Raw genomic sequence first — 23,004 nt, 5'->3', positions numbered from 1 at the left:
CCATGGGATTTTTTAGGCAAGAATCCTGGAGTGGGTTGCCATTTCCTTCTCCAGGGGATTTTCCCAATCCAGGGATCGAACCTACATCCCCTGTGTCTCCTGCATTGCGGGCAGATTCTTTACCCGGTGAGCCATCTGGGAAACCCCAGGAGAAGTCATAGTAAAACCTTAAATGAGCAAACTTGGTGCCATATCCAACCTGGAGTTGGTGAGGAGTCGGTATAAGGAAAGAACCAGCCCCCATACAAAGAACCAGCAGAACCATACATGAACTGCATGGATTGTGATGCAGAGGAAAACATTCAACCTACGAAAAAACATGTGTTCTATACCTTCTGTAACAAGCCCCTCTCTCTTGTTCTTCTTACATCTCTGCCTATTTTTTCTCAGTTTCCATTGTTGGCTTTAACTCCCAGTGTCCAACTCTGAGCTTTGTTATGAGTCTTCTTTTCTTCTCTTTTCATCCTCTCTTTTTAGCTCTTCTTCTATATCCACAGTCTGTTTGTTTTTTTTTTTAATTTTTTTAAACTTTCTAGTTTATATTGGGGAATAGCCAATTAACAATGTTGTGATAGTTTGAGGTGAACTATATGACAGAGAAGGGACTCAATCATATATATACATGTATCCATTCTCCCCCAAATTCCCCTCCCGTCCAGGCCACCACATAACTTTGAGCAGAGTTCCATGTGCTATACAGTAAATCTTCATTGGTTATCCATTTTAAATATATCAGTGCGTACATTTATAGTTCAAATGCCATAACTATCCCTTGCCCCCACCCCCAGCAATTGTAAATTCTTTCTCTAAGTCTGGGAGTCTCTTCTTTCTGTTTTGTAAATTCGTTTGTATCATTTCTTTTTATTTTCCATCTATAAGGGATGTCATACAATATTTCTCCTTCACAGTTCAAATTTGTTTATGAAGTTAATGTTTCCTCAAATGTATATGTCCAGAAGAAATCTCTCCTTTGAATAACAAATGCAGGTTTCTAACTGCTTATTGGAATGTCTGCATATACATCTATATAAATCTCACAATGGTATTCTTGATTTTTTCCCCTCAAAATCTATTATTTTCCTCAGTCTTTAACATCTCATCATATGGCATCAGCATCCATTAGTTGTTCTGTCTAAAAATGTAGAAAATACCCTTGTCACCTATATTTCCTTCAACTCCCATGTCTAATTCATCAGCAGGTCTCACAATAAATAGTGTCAAAATACATTCCCATCCATCTGACTCTATCTAAGCCATCCTGATTTCTCATTAGACAGCAGCAGCAACCTGCTAAATTAAATTGCCCTCTTGCTTCTACTCTTTCCCTTCTCTAATCCAGTTTTCTACTTGGCAGTTGGAGTGATCTTTTTAGCATCTCTTACCTCATCTTGCTAAACTTTCTATCTTCTTCATTTCATTAGAGCCACGCTGGTCTCTTTTCTGTTCCTCCAGTAGCTAAGCCATTTCCTGCTCAAAACCTTTGCATCTGCTCTTTCCACTACCTGGAATGTTCTTCCTCCTGCTTTTGAATTTTTCATTTCTTTAGCTAAAATAGCCTCTTTGTAGAGGAACCTTCTATTACCTCCTTATCTAAGTTTACTTCCTCTTCAACTCTTAATTCCTCACTCACTAGAAAGAGTTGTAAGGTCCATGAGCATGTGAACCTTGCCCATTTCATGTACCACTAAGTTGCCAGAACCTAGCCCAGGGCTTAGGCTTTCAAAATCTATTTATTTCCTTCATAGAATTTATTAAAATTCCTTTCTTACTTACATTTTCTAACTTGTTCAAGGACTACTTTCTCCTCTAGAATGTAATCTTCATAAAGAGGTGGCAATTTCACCATATGTTCAGCGCCTTGTACTTAGTAAGCACTTTAGTATGTATTTGTTAAATGAATTACAGATACCATGCTTATTAGCAATTGCTTCCTTCAGTTAAGCAGAGGCTATCACTAACAAAGCATTCATACTGACTATCCAACCTGAAAAGATAAAATCCTACAAATTATGATATAAAAGCAATACCTAGGTCTTGGCCAACATTTGCCATTTTGAAACAGGGATTGGAAGTATTAATCATGAATACTAAATTAAAATATACATACATACAAATGTTAGTCGCTCAGTCATGTCTGACTCTTTACAACCCCATGGACTGTATCCTGCCAGGCTTCTCTATGGAATTCTCCAAGCAAGAATACTAGAGTGGTAGCTATTCCCTTCTCTAGCGGATCTTCCCCACCCAGGGATTAAACCAAGGTCTCCTGCATTTCAGGCAGACTCTTTACCATCTGAGCAACCAGAGAAGCCCCAAATTAAAATATCAGTTCAGTACAGTTCAGTTCCTCAATTGTATCCAATTCTTTGAACCCCATGGACTGCAGCATGCCAGGCTTCCCTGTCCATTACCAACTCGTGGAACTTATTCAGACTCATGTACATTGAGTCGGTGATGCCATCTGACCATCTCATCCTCTGTCGTCCCCTTCTCCTCCTGCCTTCAATCTTTCCCAGCATCAGGATCTTTTCCAATGAGTCAGTTCTTTACATCAGGTGGCCAAAGTATTGGAGCTTCAGCATCAGTCCTTCCAATGAATATCCAGGACTGATTTCCTTTAGGATGGACTGGTTGGCTCTCCTTGCAGTCCAAGGGGCTCTCAAGAGTTTTTTCCAACACCACAGTTCAAAAGCATCAATACATTGGTTCTCAGCTTTCTTTATAGTCCAACTCTCACATTCATCAATGACTACTAGAAAAACCATAGGTTTGACTAGACAGACCTTTGTTGGTAAACTAATGTCTCTGCTTTTTAGTATGCTGTCTAGGTTGGTCATAGCTTTTCTCCCAAGGAGCAAGCGTCTTTTAATTTCAAGGCTACAGTCACCATCTGCAGTGATTTTGGAGACCCCCAAAATAAAGTCTGTAACTGTTTCCCCATCTATTTGCCATGAAGTGATGGACTGGATGCCATGATCTTAGTTTTATGAATGTTGAGTTTTAAGCCAGCTTTTTCACTCTCTTCTTTGACTTTCATTAAGAGGCTCTTTAGTTCTTCACTTTCTGCCATAAAGGTGGTGTCATCTGCATATCTGAGATTACTGATAATTTCTCCTGGCAATCTTGATTCTAGCTTGTGCTTCATCCAGCCCAGCATTTCTCATGATGTACTCTGCACATAGGTTAAGTAAGCAGGATGACAATATACAGCCTTGACATACTCCTTTCCTGATTTGTAACCAGTCTGTAGTTCTATGTCCAGTTCTACCTGTTGCTTCTTGACCTGCATACAGATTTCTCAGGAGGCAGATCATGTGGTCTGGTATTCCCACTTCTTGAAGAATTTTCCACAGTTTGTTGTGATCCACACAGTCAAAGGCTTTGGCATAGTCCATAAAGCAGAAGTAGACGTTTTTCTGGAACTCTCTTCCTTTTTCAATGATCCAGTGGATGTTAGCAATTTGATCTCTGGTTCCACTGCCTTTTCTAACTCCAGCTTGAACATCTGGAAGTTCATGGTTCATGTATTGCTGAAGCCTGGCTTGGAGAATTTTGAGCATTATTTTGCTAGTGTGTGAGATGAGTGCAATTGTGCGGTAGTTTGAGCATTCTTTGGCATTGCCTTTCTTTGGGACTGGAATGAAAACTGACCTTTTCCAGTTCTGTGGCCACTGCTGAGTTTTCCAAATTTGCTGGCATATTGAGTGCAGCACTTCCACAGCATCATCTTTTAGAATTTGAAATAGTTTAACTGGAATTCCATCACCTCCACTAGCTTTGTTCGTAGTGATGCTTCCTAAGGCCCACTTGACTTTGCATTCCAGGATGTCTTGCTCTAGGTGACTGATCACACCATCATGGTCATCTGGGTCATGAAGATCTTTTTTGTATAGTTCTGTGTATTCTTGCCACCTCTTCTTAATATCTTCTGCTTCTGTTAGGTCCATATCATTTCTGTCCTTTATTGTGCCCATCTTTGTATGAAATGTTCCCCTGGTATCTCTAATTTTCTTGAAGAGATCTGTAGTCTTTCCCATTCTATTGTTTTCCTCTATTTCTTTGCGTTGATCACTGAAGAAGGCTTTCTTATCTCTCCTTGCTATTCTTTGGAACTCTGTATTCAAGTGAGTATATCTTTCCTTTTCTCCTTTGCCTTTAGTTTCTCTTCTTTTCACAGCTATTTGTAAGGCCTCCTCAGATAACCATTTTGCCTTTTTTTCCCCTTGGGCATGGTCTTGATCACTGCCTCCTATACAATGTCACACACCTCCATCCATAGTTCTTCAGGCACTCTGTCTATCAGATCTAATCCCTTGAATATATTTGTCATTTCCACTGTATGATCATAAGGGATTTGATTTAGGTCATACCTGAATGGTCTAGTGGTTTTCCCTATTTTCTTCAATTTAATCTAAATTTGGCAATAAGAAGTTCATGATCTGAGCCACAGTCAGCTCCCAGTCTTATTTTTGATGACTGTATAGAGCTTCTCCATCGCTGGCTGCAAAGAATATAATCAGTCTGATTTCAGTGTTGACCATCTGGTGATGTCTTGTGTTGTTGGAAGGTGTTTGCTATGACCAGTGCGTTCTCTTGGAAAAACTCTCTCAGCCTTTGCCCTGCTCCATTTTGTACTCCAAAGCCAAATATGCCTATTACTCCAGGTATCTCTTGACTTCCTACTTTTGCATTCCAGTCCCATGTAATAAAGAGAATATCTTTTGGGGGTGTTAGTTCTAGAAGGTCTTGTAGGTCTTCATAGAACCAGTCAACTTCAGCTTCTTCAGCATTACTGGGTGGGGCATAGACTTGCATTACTGTGATATTGAATGGTTTGCCTTAGAAACCGAGATCATTCTGTTCTTTTTGAGACTGCACCCAAGTACTGCATTGAGGACTCTTTTGTTGACTATGATCTATGATGGCTACTCCATTTCTTTTAAGGGATTCTTGCCCACAGTAGTAGATATAACAGTCATCTGAGTTAAATTCACCCATTCCAGTCCATTTTAGTTTGCTGATTCCTAAAATGTAGATGTTCATTCCTTCCATCTCCTGTTTGACCACTTCCAATTTACATTGATCCATGGACCTAACAGTCCAGGTTCCTATGCAATATTGTTCTTTACCTCATTGGACTTTGCCTCCATCACCAGTCACATCCACAACTGTGTGTTGTTTTTGCTTGGCTCCATCTTTTATTCTTTCTCCACTGTTCTCTAGTAGCATATTGGGCACCTACCAACCGGGGGAGTTCATGTTTCAGTGTCTTATCTTTTTGCCTTTTCATACTGTTCATGAGGTTCTCAAGGCAAGAATACTGAACTGGTTTGCCATTTCCTTCTCCAGTGGACCACATTTTGTCAGAATTCTCCACCATGAACCATCCATCTTGGGTGGCCCCACACAGCATGGCTCATAGTTTCATTGAGTTAGACAAGGCTGTGGTCCATGTGATCAGTTTGGTTAGTTTTCTGTGACTGTGATTTTCATTTTGTCTTCCCTCTGATGGATAAGGATTAGAGACTTATGGAAGCTTCCTGATGGGAGAAACCAGGTCTTGTTCTGATGGATGGGGCCATGCTCAGTAAATCTTTAATCCAATTTTCTGTTGATGGGCAGAGCTGTGTCCCCTCCCTCTTGTTTGACCTGTGGCCAAACTATGGTGGAGGTAATGATGATAATGGCGACCTCCTTCAAAAGGTGCAGTGCATGCACTGCTGCACTCAGTGCCCCTGACCCTGCAGCAGGCCACTGCCAACCCATGCCTCCGCCAGAGACTTCTGGACACTCACAGGCAAATCTGGGTCAGTCTCTTGTCGGGTCACTGCTCCTTTCTCGTATGTCCTGGTGCACACAAGGTTTTGTTTGAGCCCTAAAATATGGTTAGGTGTAAATTCTGTAAAAGTACATACAAGGACCTTTACAACCAGATTCTGCTTTCTTGGTCTCTATACTCTATAGGCACCACATTTCAACACCACCAGTCTTTCATATTTCTTGGTCTTTCACATCTCAATGCTTTTTTGCATTTTGTTCCACCCATTCTTGTGATGTCACTCCCCTCCTTTCTCTACATAGTGAATTCCTGTTTACCTCAAGCATAAATGTTCATTCTATGGATGCCCTCCCCAAATTTTTGCTCTTCCCTTCTCTTTTTTCCCACAATATTTTTACATATTCTTATTATTTGTTGTTTGTTGTTGTTTAGTTGCTTAGTCTGACTCTTTGTGACTCCATGGACTGGAGCTCAAGTGTGTATGTATGAATACAACTTAATATTTGTGTTTAATATTCTTATGATAATACTTATTAAATTGTATTCATATGCACACACTTATGTGTGTCTGTCTGTCTGTCTTTTAATTTCTATTATCTTTCTTACCTCTTAGACTCTCAGTTCTCAAGTTCTGGGACCTTGACTCACTAATTTTGTTTTTTACTTCAATAACTATTGTGTCACTGGCATGTAGTTGGTACTAACAAATGTAAGCAATAATAGAATTAATGTGGCTGACAGGTTTTATCCTAAATAGGCCAGTGATATTTTTTATAGTTAACTCATTGAAGAGGCAAAAATAAAATCAAACTATATTTTGTCATTTCTAATTTTTGTTCCAAACACTTAAGCATCAATTCTCTCATTTAACCCTCATGACATCTATAATAACAAATCATTCCCATCTTCTGCTCAGGCAAAGACAGGTTAAGTCATTGGTCTGTGGTTAACAGCAAGTAACTTGCATTAAAGAAAAAACTTTCATCTCCTGACTCCCAACTGCACATTCTTTCAACTGCATGGGGCATTCATTTTTAACCTTGATTCCTCACAAAATCATTAGGACTTGTACTGATATTATAGTGATCCTAACAAAGACAATAATATTTGAAAAATAATATTCAATTTGAATAGTAACCCCAAAAAAATGATATAGTTTTCCATATTAAATGAACATTAAAATAACACTGTTGGGGGGGGATGTGGTAAGATGAGTATTCTCTTTTTTTATTGGTAGCAATAAAATTGATTTTAAACTATCCTTTGGAAAGTCTTTTGGCTATATTTTGTAAGACGCCTAAACCATTTAAACACCTCATAAATCTACTTCTTAGAAGGTATATTACAATAATTTGAGACATAGCTTTATGTACAATAACGTTTATTATAGATAATACAACATTGCTTACAATAGTAGTAAAAGTTGAAACATACAACAATGAGAAATGATTAAGTGATTTGAAGTATGAGGGAATGTTATGATGGCAATAATTACATTTCAAATCAATTTTAGTAACAAGAGATTCCTTATAATGCTAATTTTGACCAGACATAAAATAATGTTTTCATAATCCATACTTGCATTTGAATATACTAAAACTAAGAGTAACTTCCATCTGGAGGTGTTAAGTGGGGAAGCCCAAGGAGGAAATCCACTGGAGTTTGCAAAAAAAGAAGAGAGATCTTAGCAGAAAACATCACAGATTGCTCAAATTATGGTTTTTGAAGAGTCATTTTCTTCTATTTTTCTGAACTTTCCATATTTTCTGCAACAATCATGTCATTTCTTTTACAAATGGGAAAAATATTTACTTTTAAATCTGACTTGATTTTTACAAAATACATTATCTAGAGCAGTATACCTGAAAGTATGATCTAAATCTCAGGGCTAGCTAATTAAAATAACTATTTGTTTGTTCCAATCAAAGATCTCAATGGTTGGTGCCCCACCCATTGGGGCAGGAATCTGCATTTTAAACAAGCTTCCCGGGTACTCTCATGCACACTGAAGTCTGAGAAACCAGTGACCCAGAACTCAGCAGCACAGAACTCGGAACATTTCCTTATCTCTTCTGGCACTGATTCTAATCAGTGTGCTCTGCTTCCATCTGGAGCCTGGGGCCTGGCTCAGCTTCACTGAGCACAGAGCTTTCCTGAACTCCCAAATTCTATTTGGAATTTCTGCTATGCCCTTGCTTGAGAGAGATTACTCAGTAAACCACTTTGGTTAATGTGTTCCAGGTAGACTTAGGTAAGTCAACTAGCCCATTAAAATCCTTTGCCCTCTTCAAGGGATAGAGTTTTGAGGATTTTTTTCTTGACCTGCTATCCTTTTAAAGTATCTTTGTATCTCACCTTGATACAAAGAGACTCCTTTAGTCTTTGATTTTCTCTATGATAATAGTCATAAAAGGTGCACAAAGGAGCCTTGTATGAAAGATGTATCATCACAAACAGTGAGATGACCTCGCAGTTGGAAGAGGTCTGCCTGCCTTTGAGAAAAAACGAACAATCAGAGTTTAATGACTTTATTTACACACACATATACTGTGCACAGTCTTTATCTAAGATCTATTATTTCTCATACTAACCTAGGGGAAAATATTAAAAAGATAATAAGGACATTTCTTTCTAAAAGTTGTGGTAAATCATTAAAACATATGTAACTTCTGTTTGGATAAAAAAGTTTAAATAAGGATTTTTTTGAGAGTCATTAAAATGTGTAAAGCCATTCGTACTGGGAAAGACATTTTTTGCTATCTAGGTTTCCCATTTATCTCCACTCAAATGTAGATGCTGTCTTGAAGGTTAAAACACTTTTTGAAATTGTATAATAGGAAACAAAACGGCAGTACTGAGATCACCTATTGAGCCATGCTAGCAAATAGCACTAAGGGTTATCTTCTCACATGGATACCCTCTAGCAAGATCAGAAACAAGGTTATATATTCCCAAACAGAACCAGTTAGCTGCGGTATCCAGTGTGTGCTACTAATGAGGAGAATGTCATGGTTCAGTTCCAAAATAAGCTGGTTAATGTGAGAAGAGCAATGGCCTCCCCAACCTGACTGTACAAAGCATTAGTCACCTAGGGATTTTTTAAAAAATCTGTTTGTATTATAAATTTTTGACCTTATTCCAGACCAACAGAATCCAAATTTCTGGGAGTGGTACAAGAATCCTATACTTTTAATAAAATCCCCAGGTAATTTTTATACCGGTTAGGATTTGGGGATCAATAAACTGTGGAAAATTCTGAAAGAGATGGGAATACCAGACCACCTGACCTGACTCTTGAGAAACCTATATGCAGGTCAGGAAGCAACAGTTAGAACTGGACATGGAACAACAGACTGGTTCCAAATAGGAAAAGGAGTGCGTCAAGGCTGTATATTGTCACCCTGCTTATTTAACTTATATGCAGAGTACATTACGAGAAACGCTGGGCTGGAAGAAGCACAAGCTGGAATCAAGATTGCCAGGAGAAATATCAATAACCTCAGATATGCAGATGATACCACCCTTATGGTAGAAAGTGAAGAGGAACTAAAAAGCCTCTTGTTGAAAGTGAAAGAGGAGAGTGGAAAAAGTTGGCTTAAAGCTCAACATTCAGAAAACTAAGATCATGGCATCTGGTCCCATCACTTCATGGGAAATAGATGAGGAAACAGTAGAAACAGTGTCAGACTTTATTTTGGGGGCTCCAAAATCACTGCAGATGGTGACTGCAGCCATGAAATTAAAAGATGCTTACTCCTTGGAAGGAAAGTTATGACCAACCTAGATAGCATATTCAAAAGCAGAGACATTACTTTGCCAATAAAAGTCCGTCTAGTCAAGGCTATGGTTTTTCCAGTGGTCATGTATGGATGTGAGAGTTGGACTGTGAAGAAAGCTGAGCACCGAAGAATTGATGCTTTTGAACTGTGCTGTTGGAGAAGACTCTTGAGAGTCCCTTGGACTGCAAGGAGATCCAACCAGTCCATCCTAAAGGAGATCAGTCCTGGGTGTTCTTTGCAAGGACTGATGTTGAAGCTGAAACTCCAGTACTTTGGCCACCTCATGCGAAGAGTTGACTCATTGGAAAAGACTCTGGTGCTGGGAGGGATTGGGGGCAGGAGGAGAAGGGGATGACAGAGGATGAGATGGCTGGATGGCATCAACAACTCAATGGACGTGAATTTGAGTAAACTCCGGGAGTTGGTGATGTTCAGGGAGGCCTGGAGTGCTGCAATTCATGGGGTTGCAAAGAGTTGGACACAACTGAGCAACTGAACTGAACTCCCAGTGGGGGCTTCTGTGGTGGCTTAGACTGTAAAGAATCTTCCTGCAGTACAGGAGACCCAGGTTCGATCCCTGAGTTAGGAAGATCCCCTAGAGAAGGAAATGGTAACCCATTCCAGTATTCTTGCCTGGAGAATTCTGTGGCCAGGTAACCCATTCCAGTATTCTTGCCTGGAGAATTCTGTGGCCAGAGGAGCGAGCCCGCCCAAGCAAGAAGTAATTAAGGGTGACTGCTTGTGCGTGCTACAATGTGCTTAGTCTCTCAGTCCTGCTGAACTCTTTGCAACCCTACGGACTGTAGTCCCCCAGGCTCTTCTGTCCGTGGGATTTCCCAGGCAAGAATACCTGCCTGGTGGTCTGTAACTTAAAACTACAAATCCTAAAACTGTATTGAGGGAGGACCCTCAAAATAGCCTTCGTGAATGTCTCTTTTCACATACACTTCACTGAACTTTTAAATGCCAGCTGATAGAACTCACTTTTCCTCACAAAACCTAATATACAAAATCTAAGAGAAACCCCTTCCTGCTCTAGGAAATGGACATAAATTTCAATCCTCAGAGTAGAGATGGCTTCTCTTGAGCTTCCCCAGATTATGTCTTGGAGGAAAGAGAGAGGGGATATATTCTGTCAAGACTGTGGAAGACTTTTTTCACTGCTGAAGTATTTCCAAATGCAAAAACCAATCCCTGATCAAGACCAGAAAAATACAGAATGATCCTGAGGGTAATTGTGAGACTGAACCAAATGATAAATCTGTGTCTCTTTCGAGAATTTGTGTTGGAACAGAGGAGAGGGGCTCAGAGACAGTGAGTGCTGAGTAGGGCAACAGTGGGTGGGTCAAATGAAAAGCCAAAAAAATTGGTAAATGGAGTAGAAAACAAAACATCAGCAGAGGACCTGAATTTTTCACTTTTTGATCAGCTGTGCTGAGGTAAAGTATATATAATCTGACTGTATTTGTTATATTTTTCAAGTCAGCTAGATTAAAAAAATAGCTCCCAGAGTTACCCAAATGGAAACCAGGGTGGGGAAATTCAATTTATCTTTAAGCACAAAATAAAATTCATCTCTTTTCTTTTTGATAGTTTTAAGGCTTTTTTTTTTAGTTTAGGTGTGGAAATCTCAATTTTAAACAGTTCTGCCCACCTTTGAAGCTGGTATTAATTCTCTTTCTGTCAGAAATTGGACATGTTAGCTCTTCACCAAAAGGATCTTCAGACCTAACCCAACCGCCTCTGCAAATCCTCCCTTAAACGCCAGTAACCCATTTCCATTGTCATCTAGCTAAATTCAAAGCCAAGGACATCTGCTTTTGCAAATTCTGGCAACTATAATTGACATTTACCCACTATCCCGTCTGTTACATATTTGGATTTTTTTTTTGTTTTTTAAGATAAACTTTCTCTCAATGCCTCCTGTTCTAAATATGTTCAAAAGCCGGAATGGGCCTTGGGGAGAAAGCTGGCCCACAGTATTACTCTGTAAGACGCCAGGCACCTATAATTTTTAAGCGTCAATACTCTTTTTTGTTTTTCTGGGAATGCTAATGAAGTTTTATGGACAGCAGATTGGGTAGAGGCTGGACGAGAGAAGATAATTTACAGGCTTCATAGGGCAGAGCTTCACTGGAGCCCAAGCTGTTGAGGCATGCATGCTTAGTCGTCTCCGACTCTGCGACCCCATGGACTGCAGCCAGCCAGACTCCTCTGTCCATGGAACTTCCCAGGCAAGAATACTAGAGTGGCTTGTCATTTCCTTCTCCAGGGGATCCCCAACCCAGGGATCAAATCCGTGTCTCTGACGTTTTCCTGCACTGGCCGGCAGTTTCTTTACCACTGAGCCTAAGACGTTTTTCCAAGCCGCATTTTTGTGTGCAGGTTATTGAACTCTTTACTCCCTCGAATGTGAAAGACTCATCCACTAAGGAAGTTTTCTTACTTGTTTTATTCAGTCAGTGCAAACTCTTTTTCTCAACCCTGGATCCACATTCCAATTTCCTGGGAAGCTTTTAAATAATCCCAATGCCAAGATTGTTTCAACATGGTCGAGTAGAAGGACATACATTCATCTCTTGCGACTGTTGAAGGGTCTCCTGCAGAGGTGTGGGTCAGCAGTGGCTTGCCACGGGGATGGGGGTGGGGGTGGGGGGCACTGGCAGCTGCAGTCCTGGGGGGTGCCCCTTGGCATAAGCCCTCCTGGAGGTCACCATTACCCTATCACAGAGCCTGCAGACTCCAGGGCTGGGTTGCCTCAGGCCAAACAACTAACAAGGGGAGTCAATACTTTTAATACAGTGTTTTTACCTAGAGAATCTTAACATTAAAGGAGTTTCCACTCTGTTATTAGAACAAAATGATGCAAAAGCCATCTCTTTCTTGAATTCAGCAGGGTCCTTGACTTGTCAGGCTACAAAGAGAGAAGTCTGGTTGCTATCATTTTGAGACAGTCAGCCAAATGCTTTTACAGGAAAAAAAAAAAAGAAGGAAGAAACTGTGGGTAGATGAAAGTTCTGCCTATAAAGTGGATGTTACTCAGTGCACTGTGGTTCTATAACCATGTGCCCAAAGGATAAAGAATTCAGGTGTGAAGTAGTATGGCAAGAGTTGCAAATTAAATAAGCTGTGCTCTAGGGTTTTTCCTTTAGTGGGCCGCAGAAACATGCCCATGACTCCAGGGAATGTGGTGACTAAGTTGGAAACGAAGCATTCACACCTCATGTTAAATGTAGCAGAGGAGAAGTTATTAAACATTTCTTGGCAATTAATTACCTGAGATACACCCTTTTTTCACAGCTTTGGTTTCAGGTACATGGGAGAGCTGAAAATGTTTAATTGCATCTAATTTGTTTCTGTAGTTTAATCACATGCCTAAGTATTGTGCTGAAGTCTGTAATCTGTGTAATAATTTGTAAGGGGCTTCATTCTGATACCCTCAGAGGAAGGGAATATTTTTTTAACTTTTGTGCAATAATCATACTTGACCTTAATTTCCTTTGGAAATTAAGGAAATTATGAAAACCTTCCTAGTATGTTATAGGTTAGATACAATTTAGAAAGAAAATCCTTCTTACCTTTCCTGTAGTCTTCCCCACTCCAGTACTCTTGCCTGGAAAATCCCATGGACGGAAGAGCCTGGTAGGCTGCAGTCCATGGGGTCACGAAGAGTCGGACACGACTGAGTGACTTCCCTTTCACTTTTCACTTTCATGCATTGGAGAAGGAAATGGCAACCCACTCCAGTGTTCTTGCCTGGAGAATCCCAGGAACGGGGGAGCCTGGTGGGCTTCTGTCTATGGGGTCGCACAGAGTCGGACACGACTGAAGCGACTTAGCAGCAGCAGCAGCAGCAGTTTAATCACATCCATCAACCTATTGGCTCACATTCTGAGAGAAATTCCTTCTCAGAAGCTAAATGAGAGACAGAGGGTAAGCATCCCCTATATATCTGGCCCATTTTGTGTTTTCTGCTGGCCACATTGTTATCTTCAATCACCTGTGATCTGATTACTTATCCAATCTTGCTGACTTCCTATTTTCTAGATTTCTTATTTAACCACTTCATTCAAGCATTTTCACCTTTTGGCTTCAAGATAATCTTCTCATTTTCAAACCCTCTCTACTTTTCTTCATAGTACTTAGTAATACTTCAAATCATATCACTTATCTATTTATTTAATGTAGCTATTTGCCCATCTTCTTTCACTAAAGCATCCATGAAAGAAGAGGGCTTGTCAGTTTCATTGACTCTTAAATCTTCAGCATCTATTCTGGAGTTGAGAACAGAGTTTGCCTTCAATAAATGGTTGATGCATGCATGGGTAGATGGATGAAACCCTGACATTTCCTCAGCTCTGTTCTGGACTGGTTCATGTCCCTGATTAACTCTATTGGAGTATGCTCCATGGAACTCAGACCACATGGCATATTTTAGGCAGTTACCAAAATCTTTATATATACAGTACAGGCAAAAAAAAAAAAAAAAAGAGTTAAAGAATTTAAAATCTACTAAGAAGTCTCAAAATAAATATGAGAATAGAGTCTGAGTGATAATTTACCAAAAAAAGGGAAACCACATGACAACTGATGAAACTAACTCAGGACAGTAAATTTTGGGAAAGCAGACTCACCCCTAGAGTTACTTCTTGCGCCTTTTCTCTAGAAGTGATGGATATAATGGATAGAAAATGAGAGTTATTGTTTTCCAGATTAAGCTGAATCAATATCTTCCCCTCAGCAACATATCCAAATGCAAGGACCAAGCATAAATAAGAGCAAAGTAGCTATGATAGACATTTTAAGTGGAAAGTTTTAACTAGATACAAGCAAATGTAGAGAGATGATGAAGGGCCCTTGTAGCCAGGATAGGATTTCACTCACTCTTCATAAAAAAACTATCAAGAAGATAATGACCGATTTTATCAGAAACTGAAGCTCTGATAGGCTTATTAAACTGTTCCAGGTTCTAAAATGATGAATATGTGATTCGAGCCCATATACATGCTCTTTTGACTATACCAGGAATGGCAGATGGTATCATTTTACCTTCTATTCTGATTGACTGGTAGTAACAGTCTCTAGACCAGTGTTGGGAAGCACTCTAAGATTCCAGCAGCATCCACTGGGATAGGTGGTATGGTCAGCCATATCTGCTAGGAGCATGACAAGGAGGAGTGGTCACACTCAGGCGGTTTGCCATCTCTGCACATGTGTATTTTTTATAAAGTTTGGTAATTTGGAGAGAAAGATACTCTATGAAAGATGACTAACAGGCTTAGTATAGACAGTAAACCTGAGGAGGCATTTCTTTTGTTTAAACAGACAAATGTTGCTTTTCTAAAATTGAGGTCTTTTTGATTTACAATGTTGTGTTAATTACTGCTGTTCAGCAAAGTGATTTAATTATATATATATATGCTGCTGCTGCTGCTAAGTCGCTTCAGTCGTGTCTGACTCTGTGCAACCCCATAGACGGCAGCCCACCAGGCTCCCCCGTCCCTGGGATTCTCCAGGCAAGAACTCTGCAGTGGGTTGCCATTTCCTTCTTTTATATATATATATATATTTTTTTTTTTTAATATTCTTTTCCATTATGGTTTATCACAGGATATTGAATATAGTTCTCTGTGCTATGCGATAGGACCTTGTTGTTTATTCATTCTATACATAGAAGCTTACAACTGCTAACACCAACCTCCTACTCCCATCTATGCTTTTTGATAGGATCTCTATCTGGGTATAAACTGAAATATTTTAGATTTTCTCCATTTTTTTTAATTATGAATGAGTACATACTTGTAAACAGATACAGAGACCCATAGAGTTTAAATAATCTCCCTCCACTCCACCAATCTTTCCCACTCCTGCCTAAACAAGCTGGCCTATCTCCTTCTTCATCTTCCTCTACTTTCCTCCATGTTTTCTGTGTTTTACTTATTATCCCACGAACTGGAGTTCATCATTTGTTTTTGTAATTACATCATTCTATCTATAATTTATCTATTTTCTTCAACATTTCCCATCTAATATTTTATACTCTGCCACATAACCATAATTTATTTTACCATTCTCCAGTCAATGGACATTCAAGTTGTTTTCAGTGCTTTATCATTTCATGTAAAGTTGTATTAAATATCCTTGGACACACATCTTTATGCACTGATGCTGTTATTTTTATAGGATAGGTTATGAAATGTGGAATTACTAGGTCAAAAAGTGCATTTATTTTTAATTTAACACACCGTTCAATATTATTTTGCAAAAGCTTAGCAATTTATTTTCCTATTAACAACATATGAAAGTACCATTTCCCTGTATCCTTATCAACACTTCCATGCTATTTTTTTTCAATTTTTGCAATTTGAAAAGCAAAAGGTGATATTTGATTGTTGTTTTTTTTGCCTTTGCCTGGCCACCCATAAAATTGAGCAACTTTTCATGTTGATTGATTAGTTGAGTTTTATCTGTAAGTTGGTATTTCAGTGTTTAAAGATATATATGTTGTATAATATACCATTTTTCTTATCAATTTGAGGTATTCTTTATATATTCAAGAAGTCATTGTTTGTCAGATGTGCCACGAAAACATTTTATCTTCAATCATGTAAGTTTTAAAATTTTCTTTAGAATGTTTTTGCCTTAAAATTACAGTTTACTTAAAGCGGTTAAGTGCGTGCTCTGTCGTGTCCAACTGTGCTGGAGTAGGTTGATGTTTCCTGCTCCAGGAGATCTTCCCAACCCAGGGATCAAACCTGCATCTCCTGCATTAGCAGCTGCATTCTTTACCATTGTGCCACCTGGGGATCCCAAGAGGTTAAGACTCTCTCTTTATGTGACTCTACTTTGCAAGTCTTGGTCAGTAAGATTTCTTCTTTCCTAAAACTGTTTTCCCGCAAATATTTTCCTAAAATTTCTCTTAATATAGCTAAAGTATTATCTCTTATACCATAAGTGCCCATTTATTTCTAAGGTTTTTTTAGCTTATTTTTCTTTTAGATGGGGTTGCCAAAGGCGACACTATTTTTGAAGGATCTAGAAAGAGATTATATATAAACAGATCATTAGAAAGCAATGTAGACAGAAGTGGTGGGCATAGGGATGATCATAGAGAGAAGTCATACTGAATTCAGCCAGTATATGGAAGTGTGACCAAGGTGAGCCTTAAAGGGTACTGCAAGCATATGCAAATCATATCAGTACTCTCTCACTTTTTCTTGACTCAAACCATCATTGGTATTTCTGATGCTGCTCTCTCCCTTGGTCCTTACTGCTAATAGTCCTACTTCTAGTGGATTAATCTCAGTCTCAATGCCTAAAGTATCAGACAGGTAACATACAGGGTAGAATCCAGCCAGTAAAAGCATGCCCTGTCTAAATTAGTCAGCTCCCCATTGACACGTTCTGATTCTTGCCATGTAAGAACACAACCAGATTATGTAATTTTTCAAGAGAATTTTAAATATTGATTTTTATGTAAACGTCTAATTTTTAAACATTAGCAACTGATTGTATTTGAACATACACACAGAGAGACAATCTGTGAGCCAAACAAAAACCACCTCTAAGCTTTATTCTCTCCATGAATTACCACTTTACAATCTCAGGACTACTCCAAGCTCTGCTGACTTTAATATGTTCTGCATACTCTGCCAGATTTGTCATCTCACACTCTTAATCAAAAGCTGTCTGTTGTACTACCCTGTTTAATGAATTAAATCTAAGCTCCTAGCCTGACTTTCAGTGTTGTCAGTGCTTTTGGCCTTCACCCACCTTGCCAGCTTTATCTCCCACACAGCCAGGGAAGATTGGTCCCTTCAGGCATCTAACAGAATGACTTAGGCATGAAATGCCCAATAAACATTTTTACACTGGCTGGATGAATGGCTTTTTGAGGAATAATGTGTTGACAGGTTAGGTATGTGAGTTAGATTGGAGATTGGCATGATAGATAGGATTTAAATGGGGCAAATCCTGGAATAAAGATGAAAGAGCTTGGACATTATGCTACAAGCAGGATGTGTAGTAGAAAGAATACAAGACTAACAATCAGGAAGCCAGGGTTTAAATCCAGCTCTTCCATTTTTCAGCTATTTTGCTCTGGTTAAGTGACTAACTGTTAATCAGTCTAAATGTCTTTATTTATAAAGTGAAGAGATTGGAAGTTTTAGTTTTTTGTTTTCATCAGGTAAAGACCAATTTGAGGAAGGGATATGTTCTCAAAATAAGTTGCTTAGAAAGACTGATGTCATGTTAAAAGGGGATGTGAAGCAGAAAACTATCTTGAGATACAAAAGTCATTTTGGAGATCATTGCATTGGTCAAACTGTGAAGCAATAAATTTGATAAAGCCACAAAGCAGCATTAAGAATAAAACAGAAGAAAGAGGATGTAAGCAACTCTATGAATAAAGAATTTGCAGGATTCGGTATCCAGTTAGAGAGAGGAGAGGAAAAATTCAGAAAGTGTTATGGTTTCTGAATTTAAGATACAGGAAAGACCTTAAAGACAAGGAAAGTGAAAGTGAAGTCGCTCAGTCATGTCCGACACTTCACGACTCCATGGACGGTAGCCTACCAGGCTCCGCCGTTTATGGGATTTTTCAGGCAAGAATACTGGAGTGGGCTGCCATTTCCTTCTCCAGGGGATCTTCCCAACCCAGGGATCGAACACGGGTATGCTGCATTGCAGACAGACGCTTTACCTTCTGAGCCATCAGGAAGTAGGTGGTTAATAAATATTGCGTTCGGTTCAGTTCAGTTCAGTCGCTCAGTCATGTCCGACTCTTTGCAACCCCATGAATTGCAGCACGCCAGGCCTCCCTGTCCATCACCAACTCCCAGGGTTCACTCAAACTCATGTCCATCGAGTCAGTGATGCCATCCAGCTATCTCATCCTCTGTCGTCCCCTTCTCCTCCTGCCCCCAATCCCTCCCAGCATCAGAGTCTTTTCCAATGAGTCAACTCTTCACATGAGGTGGCCAAAGTACTGGAGTTTCAGCTTTAGCATCATTCCTTCCAAAGGAAGGAAATCCCAGGGCTGATCTCCTTCAGAATGGACTGGTTGGATCTCCTTGCAGTCCAAGGGACTCTCAAGAGTCTTCTCCAACACCACAGTTCAAAAGCATCAATTCTTCGGTGCTCAGCTTTCTTCACAGTCCAACTCTCACATCCATACATGACACTGGAAAAACGATAGCCTTGACTAGACAGACCTTTGTTGGCAAAGTAATGTCTCTGCTTTTTCATATGCTATCTAGGTTGGTCATAACTTTCCTTCCAAGGAGTAAGCATCTTTTAATTTCAAGGCTGCAGTCACCATCTGCAGTGATTTTGGAGCCCAGAAAAATAAAGTCTGACACTGTTTCCACTGTTTCCCCATCTATTTCCCATGAAGTGAGGGGACCAGATGCCATGATCTTCGTTTTCTGAATTTTGAGCTTTAAGCCAACTTTTTCCACTCTCCTCTTTCACTTTCATCAAGAGGCTTTTCAGTTCCTCTTCACTTTCTTTCTTTTTTTTTTTTTGTTTTTCTTTTTTTAATTTAATTTTATTTTTTAACCTTACAATATTGTATTGGTTTTGCCATATATCAACATAAATCCGCCACAGGTATACATGTGTCCCCATCCTGAACCCTCCTCCCTCCTCCCTCCCCATACCATCCCTCTGAGTCGTCCCAGTGCACCAGCCCCAAGCATCCAGTATCGTGCATCAAACCTGGACTGGCGACTCATTTCATATATGATATTATACATGTTTCAATGCCATTCTCCCAAATCATCCCACCCTCTCCCTCTCCCACAGAGTCCAAAAGACTGTTCTACACATCAGTGTCTCTTTTGCTGTCTCATACACGGGGTTATTGTTACCATCTTTCTAAATTCCATATATATGCGTTAGTATACTGTATTGGTGTTTTTCTTTCTGGCTTACTTCACTCTGTATAATAGGCTCCAGTTTCATCCACCTCATTAGAACTGATTCAAATGTATTCTTTTTAATGGCTGAGTAATACTCCATTGTGTATATGTACCAAAGCTTTCTTATCCATTCGTCTGCTGATGGACATCTAGGTTGCTTCCATGTCCTGGCTATTATAAACAGTGCTGCGATGAACATTGGGGTACACGTGTCTCTTTCAATTCTGGTTTCCTCAGTGTGTATGCCCAGCAGTGGGATTGCTGGGTCATAAGGCAGTTCTATTTCCAGTTTTTTAAGGAATCTCCACACTGTTCTCCATAGTGGCTGTACTAGTTTGCATTCCCACCAACAGTGTAAGAGGGTTCCCTTTTCTCCACACCCTCTCCAGCATTTATTGCTTATAGACTTTTGGATCACAGCCATTCTGACTGGCATGAAATGGTACCTCATTGTGGTTTTGACTTGCATTTCTCTGATAATGAGGGATGTTGAGCATCTTTTCATGTGCTTGTTAGCCATTTGTATGTCTTCTTTGGAGAAATGTCTATTTAGTTCTTTGGCCCATTTTTTGATTGGGTCATTTATTTTTCTGGAATTGAGCTGTAGGAGTTGCTTGTATATTTTTGAGATTAGTTGTTTGTCAGTTGCTTCATTTGCTATTATTCTCTCCCCTTCTGAAGGCTGTCTTTTGACCTTGTTTATAATTTCCTTTGTTGTGCAGAAGATTTTAAGTTTAATTAGGTCCCATTTGTTTATTTTTGCCTTTATTTCCAATATTCTGAGAGGTGGGTCATAGAGGATTCTGCTGTGATGTATGTCGGAGAGTGTTTTGCCTATGTTCTCCTCTAGGAGTTTTATAGTTTCTGGTCTTACGTTTAGATCTTTAATCCATTTTGAGTTTATTTTTGTGTAGGGTGTTAGGAAGTGTTCTAGTTTCATTCTTTTACAAGTGGTTGACCAGTTTTCCCAGCACCACTTGTTAAAGAGATTGTCTTTAATCCATTGTATATTCTTGCCTCCTTTGTCAAAGATAAGGTGTCCATGTGTGCATGGATTTATCTCGGGGCTTTCTATTTTGTTCCACTGATCTATATTCTATCTTTGTGCCAGTACCATACTGTCTTGATAACTGTGGCTTTGTAATAGAGCCTGAAGTCAGGCAGGTTGATTCCTCCAGTGCCATTCTTCTTTCTCAAGATTGCTTTGGCTATTCGAGGTTTTTTGTATTTCCATACAAATTGTGAAATTATTTGTTCTAGCTCTGTGAAGAATACCGTTGGTAGCTTGATAGGGATTGCATTGAATCTATAAATTGCTTTGGGTAGTATACTCATTTTCACTATATTGAGTCTTCCAATCCATGAACATGGTATATTTCTCCATCTATTAGTGTCCTCTTTGATTTCTTTCACCAGTGTTTTATAGTTTTCTATATATAGGTCTTTAGTTTCTTTAAGTAGATATATTCCTAAGTATTTTATTCTTTTCATTGCAATGGTAAATAGAAATTTCCTTAATTTCTCTTTCTATTTTCTCATTATTGGTGTATAGGAATGCAAGGGATTTCTGTGTGTTGATTTTATATCCTGCAACTTTACTATAATCATTGATTAGTTCAAGTAATTTTCTGGTGGAGTCTTTAGGGTTTTCTATGTAGAGGATCATGTCATCTGCAAGTAGTGAGAGGTTTTTTTTTTCTCTCTTTCTTTCTCTTCTTCTTTTCTTTAACACTGTATTTCTGAAATTCCAAACTTTACTCTAGATTTTTCAGATCAGATCAGTCACTCAGTCGTGTCCCACTCTTTGCGACCCTATGAATCGTAGCACGCCAGGCCTCCCTATCCATCACCAACTCCCGGAGTTCACTCAGACTCACGTCCATCGAGTCAGTGATGCCATCCAGCCATCTCATCCTCTGTCATCCCCTTCTCCTCCTGCCCCCAATCCCTCCCAGCATCAGAGTCTTTTCCAATGAGTCAACTCTTCACATGAGGTGGCCAAAGTACTGGAGTTTCAGCTTTAGCATCATTCCTTCCAAAGAAATCCCAGGGCTGATCTCCTTCAGAATGGACTGGTTGGATCTCCTTGCAGTCCAAGGGACTCTCAAGAGTCTTCTCCAACACCACAGTTCAAAAGCATCAATTCTTCGGCGCTCAGCCTTCTTCACAGTCCAACTCTTACATCCATACATGACCACAGGAAAAACCATAGCCTTGACTAGACGGACCTTTGTTGGCAAAGTAATGTCTCTGCTTTTGAATATGCTATCTAGGTTGGTCATAACTTTCCTTCCAAGGAGTAAGCGTCTTTTAATTTCATGGCTGCAGTCACCATCTGCAGTGATTTTGGAGCCCAGAAAAATAAAGTCTGACACTGTTTCTACTGTTTCCCCATCTATTTCCCATGAAGTGATGGGACCGGATGCCATGATCTTTGTTTTCTGAATGTTGAGCTTTAAGCCAACTTTTTCACTCTCCACTTTCACTTTCATCAAGAGGCTTTTGAGTTCCTCTTCACTTTCTGCCATAAGGGTGGTGTCATCTGTATATCTGGGGTTATTGATATTTCTCCTGGCAATCTTGATTCCAGCTTGTGTTTCTTCCAGTCCAGCGTTTCTCATGATGTACTCTGCATATAAGTTAAATAAACAGGGTGACAATATACAGCCTTGATGAACTCCTTTTCCTATTTGGAACCATTCTGTTGTTCCATGTCCAGTTCTAACTGTTGCTTCCTGACCTGTATACGAATTTCTCAAGAGGCAGATTGGATGGTCTGGTATTCCCATCTCTTGAAGAATTTTCCACAGTTTATTGTGATCCACACAGTCAAAGGCTTTGGCATAGTCAATAAAGCAGAAATAGTTTTTTAATTTATGCTTTTTGGTATTTGTTATCAATTTTTTACCTATATTTTCTTTATAATTTTTGTGACTTTGTTTTTTTTTTTTCCTTTTCCTCTCTTTCTTTTCCTCTTCACTTTCCGCCATAAGAGTGGTATCATCTGCATATCTGAGGTTATTGGTATTTCTCCCGGCAATCTTGATTCCAGCTTGTGCTTCTTCCAGCCCAGTGTTTCTCATGATGTACTCTGCATATAAGTTAAATAAGCAGGGTGACAATATACAGCCTTGACGTCCTCCTTTTCCTATTTGGAACCAGTCTGTTGTTCCATGTCCAGTTCTAACTGTTGCTTCCTGACCTGTATACGAATTTCTCAAGAGGCAGATTGGATGGTCTGGTATTCCCATCTCTTGAAGAATTTTCCACAGTTTATTGTGATCCACACAGTCAAAGGCTTTGGCATAGTCAATAAAGCAGAAATAGGTTTTTAATTTATGCTTTTTGGTATTTGTTATCAATTTTTTACCTATATTTTCTTTATAATTTTTGTGACTTTGTTTTTTTTTTTTTTTTTCCTTTTCCTCTCTTTCTTTTCCTCTTCACTTTCCGCCATAAGAGTGGTATCATCTGCATATCTGAGGTTATTGGTATTTCTCCCGGCAATCTTGATTCCAGCTTG

This window comes from Bos indicus x Bos taurus, chromosome 5 (genome assembly GCF_003369695.1).
Source record: "Bos indicus x Bos taurus breed Angus x Brahman F1 hybrid chromosome 5, Bos_hybrid_MaternalHap_v2.0, whole genome shotgun sequence".
NCBI lineage: Eukaryota > Metazoa > Chordata > Mammalia > Artiodactyla > Bovidae > Bos > Bos indicus x Bos taurus.
Note: the sequence above shows the minus strand (reverse complement) of the source record.